The following is a 6,380-nucleotide window of genomic DNA, read 5'->3' as shown; positions in this document are numbered from 1 at the left end:
ACAGCAGTATATGCTTCAGCTTTCCTTCAAATATAAAATCACTGGTAACTGCAAGTAGAGATAATAAATTCCACAATCTGTTTGGGGACAGGTTTCTCTACGGGTCTTTCAACATTCATTTTATTACTTTATGATTCACCTGTGTCTGCCAAAAGACATCATTCAAAAACAATGAAGACTGCAATTAGGTATCATCCTATAAAATCCTAACAAATGCTTTTTTATTTGATATTTTCTTTACATACATTTCAAATGTTAAACCCTTTCCTTGTTTCCTCTCTGAAGATCCCCTTTTTTCTACCCCCAACCCCTGCTTCCCAACCTACCCACTCCCTCTTCCTGGCCCTGGCATTCCCATTTACTGGGGCACAGAACCTTCACAGGACCAAGGATCTCCTCCCAGTGATGACCAACCAGGCCTTCCTCTACTACATATTTAGCTAGATCCATGAGTTTCACCATGTGTTTTCTTTGGCTGGTGGTTTAGTCCCAGGGATCTCTGGAGGTACTGGTTAGTTCATATTGTTGTTCCTTCTATGGGGCTGCAAACCCTTCAGCTCCATAGTTCCTTTCTCTAGCTCCTTCACTGGGGACCCTGTGCTTTGACCAATAGATGGCTGTGAACATCTACTGCTGTATTGGTCAGGCAGTGGCAGAGCCTCTCAGTAGACAGATATATCAGGCCCCTGTCAGCAATCTCTTGTTGGCATCCATTGTAGTGTCTGGTTTTTGTGGTTGTTTATGGGATGGATCCCCAGGTGAAGTCTCTGGATGGATATGAGGTGTCCTCCTGCCTCAGAACAAATTTGAACACAAATTTGTACACATGCATCCACACACAGGTATAAGGCACACCAAACAGGCACTGACACTGTAACCTAAGTACATTATGAATCCCTTTGACCTTTTCTGGTCTATGCATCTTTTATCTGTCTTTAAACACAGACAACATACCTGACATACCACTTTGTAACCTGTAGTCTCCCCTCCCCCAGCCTGAAACCTGCTTGCTCAGGGGTGGAGCTTCTCGCTCAATCATTCTGCCATGCCCACTGCTGGAACCTGCTTCTTTGCTGTTTGGAGCCCTGCACATTGTCACTCTGCTATTGGAACCCAAGATTAATTGGCGGGAATAGGGGCCCCCTTTCCCTGCTTTATAGTTGCATGTGGAACAGTAAAATTGAGCTTTGATCAGAATGACTGTCTTAGCTACATTTCTTTATCTCGCCACCTAGCCCCTCTTCTCTTCCAGGTTTCCAAAATGCCTTTCCAGGCTAGAACCCATGTTGTCATCTGCTGGCCGGACACAACAGTAACCTCATGTACTAAAGAGAAGTTCTTTAAGTCAGACATGATGGAACATTACTGATATCCCAAGACTCAGGAAAGGTGTGAAAAGTACAAGTCCAGGGCCACCATGAGCTACATCATGCTATTTCCAAACAAAACAAAACAAAACAAAACAAAACCAAAGTTTGTTTTATAAGCATTTGTTCAGTTGGTAGCGTACTTACCTAGCATGAACTCAGGGGGATGGAGACAGCTAAGTCAATGTTTTCCGCTTCATAACAAGTTTGGGAGTAGTCTGGCTACAGGGAAATGGGTAGGTGTGAGATCAACAATACAGTGTGTGTGTGTTCTCAGAGAGAGAGAGAGAGAGAGGGAGAGACAGAGAAAGAGAGTTTATTGTTAAGACACTTAGATGTGACTTTGATAACTTCTCTCTTGAGCAGTCCATGGGCACTGTGGCGGTCTGAATGCGAATAGCCCCCATATATTTGGGAAGGATTAAGAGGTGTAGCCTAATGGAGGAGTTTCAAAAGCCCATAGCATTCCCTGTCTCCTGCCTGTGGATCAGATGTAAACTCTCAGCTACCACTCCAGTATGATACCTGTCTCCTGCCATGCTCCCCACCATAAGAGTCATGGACTAGCACTCTGCACCCAGGAGCCCCTGTAGACGCCTTCTTCTATACGTTGCCTTGGTCATGCTTTCTCTCCATAGCAGTAGCAAAGTAACCAAGACGGCCCCGTGATATGTACAACTACCACCCCCCAACCCCCACAAAGTCGTTCTCAGTAAACTCCATTTATGGTTCATACAGACTTGTACTGAATTTCTCTTTTGTGGTGTAAGTTAAGAGTCTCATTTTTCAGTGAGTAGAAGTCCCCCTAAGGGACAGTTGCCAATGTTGAGCTGTGTCTTCCTTTTCAACTGCCATTACTATGCAGCCCAGGACTGCTTGGGGAACTTTCCTGAAGTGCCTTCCCCGCCCTTAAGTTTCAAAGGCCCTCTCTAGTCTCATGGATTCCTGCCTCCCTGCTAGATGTCATGCTGGCTACTGAGTCACCTACAGCTGCCTTCAGGCTCCTTATGTGATTAATCTCCAGAATTGATTCCGAGAGAATAATCACAGAATTATTGATCCCGAGAGCACCTGGGTTGATTCTTGGCAACTGCCTGTCTTGGCTTTGGAGCTCTAAGCTGGAATCTGAAGTGGCTGGGTCCTACCACTGTATAGAGGGGCTCTGCTAGAAGTATTCTCGGGGGATCATAAGAACTAGCTTCCCATGCTGCCCCTGGCTTTTCCCCTGCACATTTGGAGGGAACCTCATATTTTCTATTTCTTTAAAAGAAAACGTATTTATTTTCAAGTTTATTTTAGGTATATGAGCATTTTGCCCACAGTATATGTCTTTGTACCATGAATGTGCTGTATGCGTAGAGGCCAGGAGAGGGTGTCAGATCCTCTGAAATTGGAGTTGCAGATGAATGTTAGCCATTGTGTGAGTGCTAGGAACCCAACTTGGGTCCCCTGGAAGACAGCCAATGCTCTTAACCTATAGCTGACTCTCCTGCCCTGAACGTGCCATTTTTTGAACTACAACTAAATCTGTCACAATTTATATTTATTTTAGACTTAATTGTTTCATCCTCTCTCTGTGGAAAGAAGACCTCATGTTGGTTTGTTCTTTTCTCTGCATCGTTAACAACCTCACCCAGCAGTCATGGAATACTTTTTCATAGTTTTCTATACTGATCTCTTTGTTAGATGAATCATTTGTAATTATTAATCATTTTCTTCTCTTACAAGTAACAACAACTGTGTGGAGAAAAAAATACATGATCTTACCATACTTTAGCCAAAAGGAAGGAAAAAAATACATGCAATTATGGAATCCTGTTGCACATTAATAACCAGTAGCCATGTTGAGACATAACCTACCAATTCAAAAATTCTTATTTTATCATATGTACACTTTTTACACATTGGGATTTAGGTAGTTAAAATATTTAACAGTTTTTTATTTTTAATAATAACATTTTTTTTTACTATTAGTAATGTGTGTGTGTGTGCAGAAGAACATGCTATCCTGTACATGTGCGGGTCAGGGGATAACTTTGTAGCCTTAGTTCTCTCCTTCCACATTTATGTGCATTTAGTGATCTATTTAACTGACATCATTAGGCTTGTGTGGCCCATGCCTTTACCCACTGAGCCATCTCACCAGCCCTATATTGTGCTTTAAAAAAATCTGTCTTTCATTTTAAAATGACATTTAGTTTTTTTTTTCTCTCTTAATAATTAGGTGAGATGTGGACAACAGGAAAATAAGGTCATTTGTAGAATTTACACCTTGAGTTATGAGCTAGAAATAACACCAAACCCAGACACTGTTGCTGATGCCAGGGCTATGTAGAAAGATCCTGTTGTACATACATGCCCGCCCACCCATGCCCACATACAGGTTTAAAAGATAAATAAAAAACAAAGTATATTAAAAAAGACCTAACAGCTTTTTAAAAGAATGAGATGAAAGTTGTAAGGAGATTAACAAATGAGAAGACAGTGGTCATATTAAGAAATTAAGAAGCAGGCTAAACAGAGACAGGAAGATTACTACAAGTTTGAAGCCAGTCCCATCTCTGTAGAGACTGGTAGGCCAATCACCAGAACTACATAGCAAAACCTTACCTCAAAAGGACAAGAAATCAGCACTGGCAACTGAACATTGTTGCAAACAAAATTAGGGAATTGGATAATATTTCAGAGAAAAGTATCCAAGACTAGCAAAACACACACAGACACAAACAAAACAAAACAAATCATCGTCACCATCACCATCACCAGCAACAACAACAACACCACCACCAAAGAGGAGAACGGTGAAAGAAAGATCGAGATTTGGAGGATAGTATAAAATCTCTGTGTCAAATCTAGTTATAGAAACTCAAAATAGAGAAAATTGCATGGAACAGGAATGAAGATAAGTAACAGTTGAATTTAAAACATTTTCAGTCTTCTCTTGAGGGACATCTGGGTTGTTTCCAGCTCCTGGCTATTATAAATAAGGCTGCTATAAACATAGTGGAGCATGTGTCCTGGTTATATGTTGGCGTATGTTTTGGGTACATGTCAATTAGTGGTATAGCTGGGTCTTCAGGTAGATCTATTTACAAATTTCTGAGGAATCGCCAGATTGATTTCAGAAGTGGTTTGACCAGCTTTCAGTCCCACCAGCAATGGAGGAGTCTTCCTCTTTCTCTGTATCTTCGCCAGCATCTGCTGTCACCTGAATTTTTGATCTTAGCCATTCTGACTGGTGTGAGGTAGAATCTCAGGGTTGTGTGGTTTGCATTTCCCTGGTGACTAGGGATGTTGAACATTTCTTTAGGTGCTTCATGGTCATTCAGTATTCCTCAGTTGAGAATTCTCTGTTTAGCTCTGTTCCCCATTTTTAATAGGGTTATTTGGTTCTCTGGAGTTCTTCTTGAGTTCTTTGTATAGACTGGATATTAGCCTTTGATAGTATATAGGATTGGTAAAGATCTTTTCCCAATCTGTTGGTTGCCATTTTGTTTCATTGACAGGGTTCTTTGCCATACAAAATGTTTGCAATTTTTTGAGGTCCCATTTGCCGATTGTTGATATTAGTTATCTGGAGACACCAAACCCAGACACTATTGTTGATGCCAAGAAACACTTGCTGACAGGAATCTGGTATGAGTGTCCCTTGACCAATACAGATGCAGATACTCATAGGCAACCATCTAACTGAGCATGAGGATACCAGTGAAAGAGCTAGGGGAAGGAATGAAGGAGCTGAAGGGGGTTGCATCCCCATAGGAAGAGCAATATCAACTAACTGGACCACCCCATGCTCCAAGAGACTAAACCATCAACCAAAGAGTATACATGGAGGGATCCATGGCTCCAGATACATATGTAGCAGAGGATGACCTTGTTCGGCATTAGTGGGAGGAGAGGCCCTTGGTCCTGTGCAGGTTTGATGACCCAGTGTAGGGGGATGCTAAAGGAAGGGTGGGAGTAGGTGGGGGATTGGGGATCACCCTCATATAGGCAAAGAGGAGGCAGGAGAAAGAGGTTTGGGTGGGGGTGGTTGTGGACAGTTAAAGGGGGATATCATTTGAAATGTAAACAAATAAAATGATTAATTAAAAATACACCTCCCAAACCCAAAAAACATTTTCAGATTTAGAGAAGGATTTATATTTCAGGGTAAAATGAATATCAATTTCATAAGAAGAAACAAACAATCCTAAAACTAAAATCCACTTAGATTCAAACCATTAGTCCAAACACAAAATGAAAATATTAAAACTTGATGGACAGAAACATAGTGGACTGAGAGTAGACATCTCATTGCTGGCCCGAGGTGCCAAAAGGTTGTTATGAAGGGTTGGTGTTAATCACTTTCCATGTAGAATTCTGTAGACATTGAAATTTTGATGTAGGCATAGGAGGAAATAAAAATACAAGACTCAGAGGCCTTTGGTGAAAGAAATTGAAAAGCACATTCTCAGACACACACACAGACACACACACACACACAGATATACACACACACAGAGACACACACACACACACAGAGACACACACACACACAAACACCAGTGTCTAGAGTTCTGTGAAGCAATGCCCCTCCCTGCCTTTTTTGTCTCCCACAGGAGACGCTATATCACTTCCCTCCTCTGTAAAAAGCACATTCTCAGACACACACATACACACACACACAGAGACACACAGACACACACACAGAGACACACACACACAGAGAGACACACACACATGCAGACACACACACAGACACACACAGACACACACACAGACACAGACACACACACACACACACACACACACACACACACACACACACCACTGTCTGTAGAGGTCTGTGAAGCAATGCTGCTCCTTGCTTTTTTTTGTCTCCCACCCCAAACTCTGTATCACTTCCCTCCTCTGTATGAGGGCAAAGCCTCAGGAGGTGGATGGTAATGTGGAACAGAGGACACACCCCACAATCTCCTAAAGTGTACTGTTCCCTGAGAAGGAAATAAGGTGAGGGGGAGGGGCGGT

This window comes from Mus musculus, chromosome 14 (assembly GCF_000001635.26).
Source record: "Mus musculus strain C57BL/6J chromosome 14, GRCm38.p6 C57BL/6J".
In the NCBI taxonomy this organism is placed as follows: Eukaryota; Metazoa; Chordata; class Mammalia; order Rodentia; family Muridae; genus Mus; species Mus musculus.
This window is presented reverse-complemented; position numbering follows the sequence as displayed.